Genomic DNA, 13089 nt, shown 5'->3' with positions numbered 1-13089 from the left:
CACCATTGTTGATTCCTTTGACTTTGACCATAGTTTTGTTTGTAGGGTACCAAATTTTCCAGAGAACAAAGGTTCAACAAGGCATAAAGAGAGCAGAGGTTGAATTGGAAGATAGTTTGTGTTGATATTACGATGATATGATGCGTTTGGAGGAATGCAGGCAAAAGGCTTTTGTGTCATTCAAGAACAAAAAATGGATTTGTGATGACTCTAAAAGTCATCAGAGGTAGGGTTGAAGGAGAGTAGCTTGGCTGTGCCACTCTGTCTCTGTAATAAGAATGCGGAGGGTGGTCACTTTCTTGCAGATACAATTTGATAGTCACATTTTATATAATATGATGAAGAGTTTTTATATAATTACTGCACTGCAAAGCATGTGAGTGGAGTGCACCACTGATTATAACATTTAAGTGATGTTTCATGTATATATTTGAAACTGATGCCTTGAAAGTATTATTCTGCAAAATCATTTTGTATATTCTCACATGTAAGGCTTAGGATTCATTTAATCTGAAAGTATATTTGTGTTTTATTTACTTGACTGGGGTAAAGGCCTATACACATATTTTTCTTTTTACAGTTACCTTTCAATGTGGAGCTTGTTTCCTCAAATGTTTTCTCTCCGAGATGCAGGTGTTAGGAGCTGAGATGGAGTTAACAAGAAGCTTATTGAAGGGGGTGTGGCTAACCGCCTAAGACGGCGGTCGCATAAGCGAGGGGCTCCCGACCGAGCCCGCCATGAAATCGAAATCTGACACACATCGGGAGCAGAGATGCGGCGGGAAGACGGACACTAGACCGGGGAAGCGACAGGTGTTGGATAGAGCAATCCCGACCTCCGGCATGGTCTTGGTGTGGCCCGGCAAGATGACGGCTGAGTGGGCCTGAGGAGGAGTCGCGGAGGCGGATGGCTACGCGACTGGCTGTGGCTGAAAGGCGGTGAGGGAGGGATGGTTGGCGGTGCGGCCGGAGACTAGTGGCGGATAACTGGCCTGGCTATATCGTGGGTGCCGGCCTTGGCTGCCCGCGGCCCATCCCTGCCCTTGTGCGCCCCGGTGACCGGATGTCACAGAGGCCGGGCCCAAGGGCCGTGTGCACTCTGCGGGCGGCCCCACGGCGCTGGCGGCAACGAGGAGCAGGAAACATGAAATACTTGAACTGAAAGAAGTGCGCTACACTGAATTGTGACTTAAACCTCACTGCGAGATCCACTGAGAAACATAGCGATAGCGCTCTGGCATATAGAGCGTCTAACCACTGGAGGAATGGCACATCCGAAAATACAGACTATCGTGGGAGCCAACAGATCGGGCCCACAATGCCAGAGATGACGCGGGGAAGAAGGTGACAGACTGGATCACGCGGTGGGCAATCGCTACTATAGCACACGCAAGAGAAACAGCTTCCGAACAGAAATCCCTTCCCAGAAACCCCCCCCCGCTGTAAACCGCTAAGCAGAAATAAGACCCTGGCAACCTGACAAAGTATTATAAAGGGCAATAAGATCCAAGGGGGCCCACCGCAAGGTTGCCTGCGCTCAGCCCAAATACCCCCTTTCCTCCTGCACTGGGTGCACGATAATACGGTTCAGGGTGCGGGGGAAAAAAAGAGCTTTACAGAGAAGTCAAGCCATGGGTCGCACAAAGGGTAAATCAATGGAAAGCGGTGAAACCCCGACTCCCCAGGACCAAATCCTGACGCCACTGGCGAAAGAAAACATGGACAAGCTGGACATTATACTACAAGAAATCAGAGACTCCCGACAAGCCATAGAGAACAGATTAGGCATGATCACAATGGAAATGAATATCCTGAAGGATGATCAAACAAAGCTTTCAGATAGGCTAAAACAAACGGAGTCAACCATGGCAGAAATTCTCCCGACACATAATGAGAGCAAAGACGCCATTGAAAGGCTTCAACAGCAAATGGAAATCCTACAAGAAAGGGTCGAAGACGCAGAGGGGCGCTCGCGGTGCAATAATATACGCATAATTGGGCTCCCCAAAGGCAAAGAAGGAAACGATCCAACACGATACATCGGGACATGGCTACAATCCATAGCCAAGGATAGACTGTCAGCACACTTCGTGGTGGAAAAAGCACACCGTGTCCCTGGCAGAAAACCCATCCCAGGAGCTCCAGCAAGACCCGTAATAGCACGGATACTGAACTACAGAGATAGAGATGTCGCCTTACAGGTGGCAAGGGAGATGGATCCTCTTATGATGGACAATGCCCGGATCTCACTATATCCAGATTATACTCTGGCAGTCCAGAAGCGCAGAGCATCCTTCCAGTCAATAAAACAAAGACTACGAAAAATGGAAATAAAATATGCGCTGTTATTCCCAGCAAAACTCCGCATTACGCATGATCAGAAAACGCACTTCTTTGACTCACCCGACCTTGTGTGTACCTGGCTTGACGAAAACTTCCCGCATTCACAGGCGGGAGGACAGGGCAGCAGCCCCCATACAAAGCAACTTCCTCAACCTCGCAGAGACAAATGGAATAAAGCCCAAATGTTACGGAAAAGAACAGGCCTAACACTGCGCCAGGCCCTGGAGGGACAAAACAATGCATTACAATCCGCATACTCCCTACAGGAGATGAACTCTTCTCCCTCAGAGCCGCTTCTTCGGTGGATAGCATGGCAGCATCGGATTCAGACGGGAGCCTGGCTCTGTTTCCCGATATTACGCCGCAGCTTGCTAGAGACTTTTAACAGATGCACCCCCGCAATAACAATGTTAATATACCTGTTTCTTTCTCTGTTTGGAACCTCCGCTCCCCTACAGTTGTGATGGGCTCGGTTGGTAGAGCTCCTTGACATATGTTGATTCTCTCTCATATTATCATTAGCAGACCCGCTGACTGCGGGACGGACCCTTTGACCACTCCCCATTGCATAGGCCCCCCCAGTACAACTTGACTGCTTCGTTGTAGCACCAAGATTATGTATTACATAACTGTTTGGCAAAGCAGGTTTAGGGTTTGCCTGGTATTTCAATTAATGTATAGGTATGTTTATTTTCTGCAAAGACAGATATCTGCATTTACATCAGACACACTATTCTGCAGAAATTTTAGACTAGAATGGGGCCACAAACAAAATTGTATACCCATAATCAGGCCCAATTATGCATACATAACGCGAATATAATATTATCACCTGGAATGTGAGAGGGATGGGTGCTATCCAAAAACAGCACAGAATCCTGGCACAATTAAATCGCCGCAAAATACATATTGGCCATCTACAGGAAACTCATCTCACCTCACATGAGGCGGTTAAACTTCGTAAAAAATGGCGAGGCCAGATCTTTCATACCTCGTACTTGGCATTCGCACGAGGAGCAGCTGTATGGATAAGGGCCGGTGTGCCCTTAGAAGTGGCTGATACTAAGATTGATGACGAGGGCAGGTTTGTTTTGATTAGGGGTGATTTGGATGGGAAACCAGTAGTACTAGCCAGCATATAAGCCCCAAATACTGGACAAGACGCCTTCCTAGAACGCCTATCAAGAGTGTTAACACTATGGGCACACATTCCCTGGGTGATTGGTGGGGACTTCAATGCAGTGTTAGATGTTACCAAGGACCAGAACACCCCTCCACTCTTCGGAACAAATGAACGGAGACAAGCAGACGCCCTACAGAGATGGTTACAGGGATGGTCCCTAGCAGATATATGGCGGGCCAAAAACACTGACATGAAAGAATATTCCTTCTATTCACATCCCCACAAAGTGCACATGAGACTAGATCGGATAATTTGCACTGAGTCACTACAGACCCAAATAACCAAAACCACTTACCTAGGGAAGACATTATCAGATCATAACCCCTTAGAGTTGACAATGAACTGGGGGCGAACATCCACACCTATCCCAACATGGCGTTTCCAGCCCATGGTTTTGGAAGACACTGCCCTACGAGAGGAGTTAACACAGACAATTAAGACCTTCTTTCGTGATAATACAGACATGGCATCCTCCCCACTAATAGAATGGGAGGCATTTAAAGTGGTGATACGGGGTGTCATAATAGGAGCAGTATCAGGAGTGCGAAAAACACTGGTGAGGGAACTGGCACAAGCAGAGGAGCGGTTGGGCGCCCTGGAAAAAGAGTCGGTCATACACCCTACTAAAACTAAAGCACTACAGGAACTTAGAACTGAACACGCCCGACTGGTCAAAAAACTCTGAAAATTCGATCATACTAGATACAAGGAATGGATGCACAGGGAAGGTGATAGGGCAGGTCCACTCCTGGCACATCTAATATGTGAGGAACTGGCTCCCACCCCCATATTGCATATTAGGAAAGCACAGCATGGTGATATAACTACCCAATTGGGCATTAACACAGCCTTCAAAGAGTATTACACAGCTTTATACTCTGCCCAGCCTGCAGTAGTTGAGGGAAGAATCAACTCCTTCTTGACTAGGGTGCATCTCCCAGCACTTGATGCAGAGGCTAGACGGACATTAGGGGCACAAATTACACAGGGGGAAATACGGGAAACTATTAAAAACATGGCACGCAATAAAACGCCGGGAACAGATGGTCTACCGGCTGAATTTTATTCACCATACAATACACAACTTGCCCCACACTTGGAGCGATTATATCAGGCGTCCTTAGAGTTGGGGCGACTGCCAGATACTACTGGACAGGCACTGGTGACGTCCCTTCTGAACCCGGGTAAAGACGCAACTGATATCTCATTTTATAGACCATTATCCTTACTAAACATGTAATATAAAATATTAGCAAAGATTTTAGCACAAAGACTCCTCCCATACGTAACTAATCTCATACATACGGATCAGTGCGGTTTTGTCCCAGCTAGGAACACCTCTCTAAATGTGCGTAGATTATACCAAGTGATGGATGCAGCAAGGGGGAGGTTCCCACACGCGGGGTGCCTCTCGCTGGACCTCCGCCAGGCATTTGACTCCCTAAGTTGGGAATATATATGATAAAAGTCTTAGAGAAATTTCGAGCCCCTCCAGACTACATTAAATGAGTCCGCCTAGTATATGCGGCACCAACAGCCAGAGTACGCACAGGACAAAATATATTGGACATTTATTAGGTGTGCAGAGGCACCAGGCAAGGCTGCCCTTGGTTCCCCTTACTATTTGTCCTAGCAATAGAACCTCTGGCACAGCTGCTGAGACAGGAGGGCAGGGCTTGGGGCATTGAAATAGATCATATGCAACATGTAGTTTCATTATATGCAGACGACATTATACTATACATAAAGGAGCTTAAACAAAACCTGTCACAGCTGCATGTATCTTTGGAGAATTCATGCCCCTGTCCGGACTAGCCATAAATTTTAACAAATCCATAGCGTTCTCATTCTATGGATCGTATAGAGATAACACACTACCATTTGGAGATCACCAGCTACGTGTAGCAACAGACACTTTCCGATATCTTGGTATTCAAGTATATCGCACACCAGAAAACCTCCTGGAAGGTAACCTGAAAAGAGCCCTTTCCTCACTCAAAACTCAGATCCAGTTTTGGATAACGTTACCAATTTCAATTGCAGGCAGACTGGCATTAGCCAAAATGGTGGTGCTACCCCGCCTGCTATACTATTTCACTAACTTACCGGTGAAGGTGCCGGAGACCTATTTCAAGCTACTCAACTCTATGTTACTGGAACTTATATGGGGGAAAGGGAGATGCAGACTAAGCCTGGCGAAGCTGCAGATGCCGGTGGAACAAGGAGGTATGAATGCACCAGACTTTAAAGCTTACTGCATAGCGGGGCAGCATCAGTGGCTGGCATGCTGGCTAAGTGGGCGGAATCTACAAGAAGTAGACTACAACCAACAGATGCTGGACAAAGGCAATCTGCATTCCTTATTATGCCCCAGAGCCCCAGTTCTGGAACACGCTCCTCTCTTATTGAAAATAACACTACAATACTGGCAACTGGCACTCTGATATATCCCTGATTCGATCCCCTACTCTCCCAATATCCCACTGTTGGGCCTGCAGTAGCTATGGGTAATTTAACCTCTGCACAACTACAAAAATGGACACAGGAGGGAGTGGACCAGCGTTTACTTACACACACAGACTACATTCATTAACACAACGTATCCTCCTCACTTTTCCTCCTACATGCAAGTATCACGCACTATGTTACAAAACACTGGGCCCGAATAACAAAGAACCGCTTACACACGCACTGGTACACTCTATATATACTATAGGTCAAGGTACGCATATGATCAAATGGCTATACAAAGGGTTGAAAGCCCACCTATCTCGACCTCTGACAGAGTTAAAAATCAAATGGGAAACAGACATAGGAAGAGAGATATCAGAAGAGGAATGGACTACCATACTAAACTACCCAAGTCAAATATCTCGTAATACGAGATTTAAATTCATCCAATATGCTATACTTCACAGAGCATATCTCACCCCACACAGGTTACATATACTATACCCGGGACTTCCCTCAACATGTCCTAGATGTGGGAAGAAGAGGCAGGACTCACACATATGCTCTGGAGGTGCCCGGCTATTACCGAATACTGGTAAAGTATAACCAACTCACTGAATAAATTAGCAGGAAAGGCTATATACTGTAAAATGGAGGTGTGTATACTGGGAATGCTCCCACGCCCTAAAAAAAAGAAAGTGCTCCCTTGATTTATAAACCTTGCACTTCTATTAGCCAAACGTCTACTGACGAGGCGTTGGAAGGCCACAACAGCACCTACGGTGAGTCGGTGGAGGGCGGAGGTGATAGACGGGGAAATGCAGAAGGAGTCGCCCTCAGAAGGGAAGAAAATGACAGAATTAGGAAGTACCCAATAGCCCAAGAATGGGATGAATTAATAGATATGTTCATATCATTGAATAAGGGAGACAATAACGAGGACGAGCCCCATTGAAATAAGGAGACCAACACTGGACAGTCCACAAGGTAGCACTCACCATAACATAATAAAATCAGCGAACTATCCCCAACCACACAAATAGTTTTACATACACCAACAAACAGATACAATAGGTAATAACTAAGAATGCAGTAATAGAACATCCTCCTAGAACACCAAGATGTCTAGTTAATAGTTCATAGTTAAAAATAATGTTAGATGTAAAGAACATAAGATGCCATACTAATTGTGAGTACCATCAGTGATGGTACAAGATGTCTACTATACATGGTGTGCAGAACTGGACTTTTGAATGACAGTATGGATGATGTGAAAAGATAACAATTGTGTACTCTCATGCAGGTCCATGAAACAGCGCTCATGTGCAATCACTGTGGGGGTTATTCTAACTTTGGGGGAGGTGTTAATCCGTCCCAAAAGTGACAGAAAAGTGACGGATTTACCACCAGCCGTATTACGAGTCCATTATAACCTATGGAACTCGTAATACGGCTGGTGGTATATCCGTCACTTTACCGTCACTTTTGGGACGGATTAACACTCCTCCAAAGTTAGAATAACCCCCTGTATGTCTTAATTGTTCCCCCCTTTTTTTGTGTTTTTGAAAACAATAAAATATGTTTAAAAAAAAAAAAAAAAAGAAGCTTATTGAAAGCCTGAGATGACCTATACAAGAACAAAAAGGAGTATTCTGGAAGTTGGTAGCTGTAACCTTTTGATTTAGCAGAGACCAAAGAGTATCAAGATCAGATGTGCAAGGTCCCTGAAAGTTGTAACTTCTAATAAAAATAATTGTGGGTTTAATCGAGAAGCTTCGACTGTGATGTCATCATCTTGGGACTCTGCGATTTAAAGAAGGTTTAGTTAGTGAGAAATCATATCCTTCTCCACCCTTACAGCTGAACTGACCCTTCAGAGGTATAGACCTCACACTTTGATTTTATGTAGCTTCGGGCCACATGCACCTGCAGAATATTCTACAGAATTTCTGTTTGCTGACCTTTCTCAATTATTTTAAATAGAAATAGAATAGTTTAAATGATTGAGCAGGAGAACTTGATTCTGGTGACCAAGAACTACATGCTTTTTCTGATTTTCGGTGTTGTAGCAATCAAAGTCTTCTATATGCTGACTAACTTTAATACTGTACAATGCTTTAATTCTCCTTTGGTGATTTTATATCTATACTATGGTTTTGAGACCCATTTATGTAACGTTTACTTTGAGTCTGTAATAAAACCCCTATGAATGACTGATTTCACTCCAAATATTGGTAACATTTGGGTGGCACAGAAATTGTTTAAAATATGTGATAACTGTTACTCTCTACCCCTCGGAATTGAGAAGAAATGATTCATCTGACCCCCAGAAATAGAGATAGGGACCCAGGCTGGATCAAAGTCATGGCCACAGTCACCTGGTTAACACTCATAATAGATTTTGGACTAGAGGAAACAAAAGCCCAAGAGTCACATGTTTACACAATAGTACAACCTACAGGCTGTCCCAAAAAAACCTTTAACATTTACCTGTCTATCCAAAATCCCAAAACTAATTTAGTATGGATAGGTTTGCTTATAATGTGTTTACTTTCTCAAGTGTATTTTAGGATTATATAAATGCACATAACATGCCATGTCATCATAAAGTGGCCTTTGGTACCCTAGAAAATATTAGTAAATAAACTGATTCAGTTGTTTTTAGATGTGAGAATGGGTTAAGTATGTATTGGTATAGGAGTTGATGTGATGTTGATAGTGGCATTGACAGGTTTGCAGTAGTATAACATGTTTTCTAAGCGCGTGAGCAAGTTTGGAACTTTTTTTGGGTTTGATGTAAAGCAGTGTAAGTTAGATTAGTGAACTGTGTGTGGTTGTGGATAGTGAAGTGTATCGATATTACTTCATTTTCATTCTATTTTTCACATTTATAAGGAACTTTCACAAAATGAAACTACAATCATTAAACTAAAAGTATAATTTGAATAAAATGCACAAAATGTCAGTGTCATCAAGATTCAAGAGAATTACCTGGGGTGTGACACTAATAAACATTTGTTTATGATCTTTCAATAGAAAGCAGGCTAGGAAGAGCAAAAAGTTCCAAAATGTTTGGGGCGAGAAGAGCAGAGGGTTAAAATTGCAGCTGTTTTCAAGGACAACCATGAGGAAAAGGGGGAAGCTGAGAAGCTAATTGAAGCTTCTGATGTAGTAGATGAAGACAATGAAATTAGAGAAGTAAGTCAGGAAGGGGCAAGACTATGAATGCACTAACAGATAAAATAAGGGTAACAGAATTCTAGTTGAATATTAAAATAAAGCCAACATTGTGACACAAGGCAAGATAGAGGGCCAGATGTATCAAACATTTTTGCGTTCAAAAACAGCCCAATGCTTTTTGGTATACATCAAGTCCAATTTGCAATTCGGTAACTTGTTATCGAATCGCAAATTGGATTTGCGACTACATACCTATTCGGTATTAGGGAGGGGCATATCAAGGGCATTCCTCCCTAATACCGAATCACAGAGGTATGTATGATTGTTTTGTGACCGTGAATGTGGTTGCAAAACAATCACAGGTACCACTGATTTCACATTGGTGGTAATCCATTCGCAAAGGGGAAGGGGTCCTCAGGGGACCCCTTCCTCTTTGTGAATGCATGTGAAAAAAAAATTGGAGAGCAGGCAGTGGTCCCATGGACCACTGCTTACTCTTAAAAATGAAAAGAAAATGTTTAATTTTTCTTTTTTAAACGCAGCCCGTTTTTCTTTAAGGAAAACGGGATGCATTTAAAAAAAAAAAAAGATTGCTTTATTTAAAAGCAATCACAGACATGGTGATTGCTTTTTGCCAGCAGGCCACCATCCCTGTGATTGTAGCCATTCACAATGGCTCTCAATTTGCGACCTACCTCATGAATATTAATGAGGTAGGTCCATTTGCAAGCCCTTGTGAATCGCTATATGAAACTCCTGGGGTTTCATACATTCCAATAGCGATAACTTGATTATGAGTCACAAAAAATCGCAATTTGGTAATCGCTATTGGAATTAATGATACATCTGGCCCAGAGTGTCAGTCATAGCGTATAAAGTGGCCACATTGCAGAATTAAAGATTAGCAGATGAGGGTGAAGCACATAAGTAGGAAGACAGATTTACAGTGATGTTTGTTGTGTAAATTTGAGGTAGGGAATAATAGTGATGTGACTTGGTTGAGATGGTAGCTTTACGTTTTTTTGTGACATGAGTTTGCATTGAGTTGTGAGGGTTATTCTGGAGTGTTGAGTAATGTTTTTCTGTGGTATTTGTGTATTTTGAGTGTTGAAGTGATTTAGGATGATGGGTTGTAAATTTGGGCTAGTAATGAGTTATATCTATGCATAGGGCATGTATTATGGAGTGGGGGATCTGGATAGTCCTATTTGAGTAGGGTGCTCTTTCTGCCTGTATTGGTCTATCCAGTTAGGTAAGCCTGCAACTGGGGTAATGCAAGCAAAAAACATATGTTCCTCTGAAAGTGCAACTGAGGGTGGAATCACGTTCTGCTGAAAACTAATGCTTAGTTAGTTTGGTAATTGGAGAATGATAATTGGCTAGATCTTGTGATAAGACGGGGTGGGTTGACAGTTTGGATTGTTTTTGCAAACCACGTCTCCATTTCACTAAGACTTTTAAGTCCTAGTCAAATGGAGACATTAGTTACACTTGAGGTGAACTTAACAAAGTTAGCCAAAATCCACCATTAGATTATTGATATGCACAAAGCGTTTTAATTTTAATGGTTTTCAGATATCTCTATCAAACGTAAAATAATGTCTATGTCGTCAGCAAAGGGCAAAGGGTAGCACTGTATGTATGTAGCATGCTGGCTAGAGGTTGAACAGCAACACAAACAAAGCATACCCTGGTGATATACCCCTTTTGCTTGGCCTGGGAGATATTCAAGAGACACAAGGACATCTGACTGAATGGTAAGTTCGAAAAAAAAATGACATTGAACACAGTCCCTTGGTTCCAAAACTCGAAAGTTGCTGGGGAAGGAAAGAGGTTTTAATTGTATCGAATGCCTTTGACACTACCATTTTCCACCTGCATGCTCAGATCATCTCAAACATCACCAACTCAGTGGGAATTGAAAGTTTGAAGCCTGTCTAAATAGGTTTCGTTAGTTTAGGGGTTCCACAAATGCTTGGACGCGGACTGTCGCGGAATACCTGGGAAAATCATTGAAAGGTTTTGTGGGTGCATGGATAGCTTCTTCAGGACCTTCCCCACACGAAAGCTTTAACAGGTTCCTTTATTTTCTTTTTATACTTCTTAATGATTAAACTGACATACATGAGGGGTCAAGAATATGTCCAAACATGCGCGATATTAAAATGAATGGCATTATCTTTCCTTTGTGATTGGTGCTGAAGAATGCCTTGTTTTTCTTTCTCTAAATTTACAAACAGTGCACTAGGAGGCTAAAGTGGCACTTGTTCTCTTGTAGCCTGGCTTTGGAAATAGTACTTACTTAGATTCCATGTATATCTACTTCGAAATCTGCAGTGACTTTACAATACAGGCGCTACAACTCTGAGCCATTGTCATAGGACCTCTTTAGCTGTACCATCACCACATTTGCTGCTGGTGGGATGAAGAATGAAATCCATACTCTTTTTTTCATATTTATCAATTAAAATGTATCTCTTGTCTACCTAGTCGAGCGATCATAGGATAAATCTGTTTTGTTGGTGTTATTATTTAGTGCTGAAGGTTCACCCAAGAGTCACGATTTGCTAGTAATTAATTTAATAACAGAACATAATGTAAATCGACAAATTATATAAATAGACACTTTTTTCACTCAAATTAACTTGAGATGAAACAATGGGGGATGTAAAGATGTATGTACTTTAAATATAACATATAACAATGTGGTAAATGGAAGTTTCACTTTCAAGAAGATGAATTCATCCTGAATCAACAATCCATTTTCAAACCAAATATTCAACATACGATGTAGGAGCGTGCTTAACTCCACTATTATTTCATGTTGGATAACGTTTTTTGTTTTGCAATGTCTCTCTTCCTTTATTGTAATCTTTTTCTTTTTTCATCACTGCAACATTTCGACTCTCATGTAATTGCTTAATTAAAACATAATTATCATTTTAACTCACTTTAAAGGAACGTCTCTTGATGTTATATGTCTTTTTTATCTCTGTATTGTGCTTTATGCAGATTTATCAATGCCGTTTTATGGATGGTAATATATTCCATTTTCTAGTAGACATCAAAAGCTGAATTTTTCTTTAGGAATCTTTGATACATCAGTGTGGAATCAATGTTTCAATCCTTTTTGTCTTTGTCTATTGAAGGATTGGCCACCCTGTCAGATTCCTGTTATAGTGTATCGGTAAAATTTCATATCTCTGTTGTACTTTATTCTATTATTGTGCCACTCCAGACACAGATTTTGTTTTTAAAAAATGCGTTTCTGATGAAGTAATGACCATCAATTTCTTTAAAAGAACAAATTGCCACTGTGATTCAGCAGTCCTGTGTAGAATCAACCACCTGGCAAAAGTTTCCAAATGAAGTGCCTGCTCAGGCTCCAAGGCTGGAAACCCAATGGTTCATATTTCTCTGAATAAGAAGGTAGACATTGAGGTCTGACAATTTATGGAGCAGGTTTTCCTCTACCAAACTCTAAATAACCACCGTATTCGCTATTTATTGATTTCTTCATTATTGGTCTTGTTCTTGTGAATTAACGTTCCCCGATGTTTAAGATACTCTTGTGCCACATTTGCCCTATGTTCTACCTTCATATCTTTTTTTCCGAAATTTGCTACAAAAATACAATTTCTGTCTTAAAAACGTCATAGTTTGCTGACTTATAATTTCTTCACCACCAGGATGAGAAGTATCTCCTGAACGTACTTGATTTGCTGATATTGCTGGTATGGGCAGCTTAATGCTTCCAACAATTTTCAAACGATAAATACTCCAAGGAAGACTGGCTTTTTATGGTATTGATGGATAACTTGAACTCTATTTGAAGAATGTATATACACAACCAGAACACTCCACTGAATTTCTGAACCTTATTCTACACTTTCAAAATTCTTTTCATTCATTCAAAACCAGACACTGGCCAC

This window comes from Pleurodeles waltl, chromosome 6 (assembly GCF_031143425.1).
Source record: "Pleurodeles waltl isolate 20211129_DDA chromosome 6, aPleWal1.hap1.20221129, whole genome shotgun sequence".
Lineage (NCBI taxonomy): Eukaryota > Metazoa > Chordata > Amphibia > Caudata > Salamandridae > Pleurodeles > Pleurodeles waltl.
The sequence above is the reverse complement of the archived record's forward strand: the minus strand, read 5'-3'. Positions refer to the sequence as shown.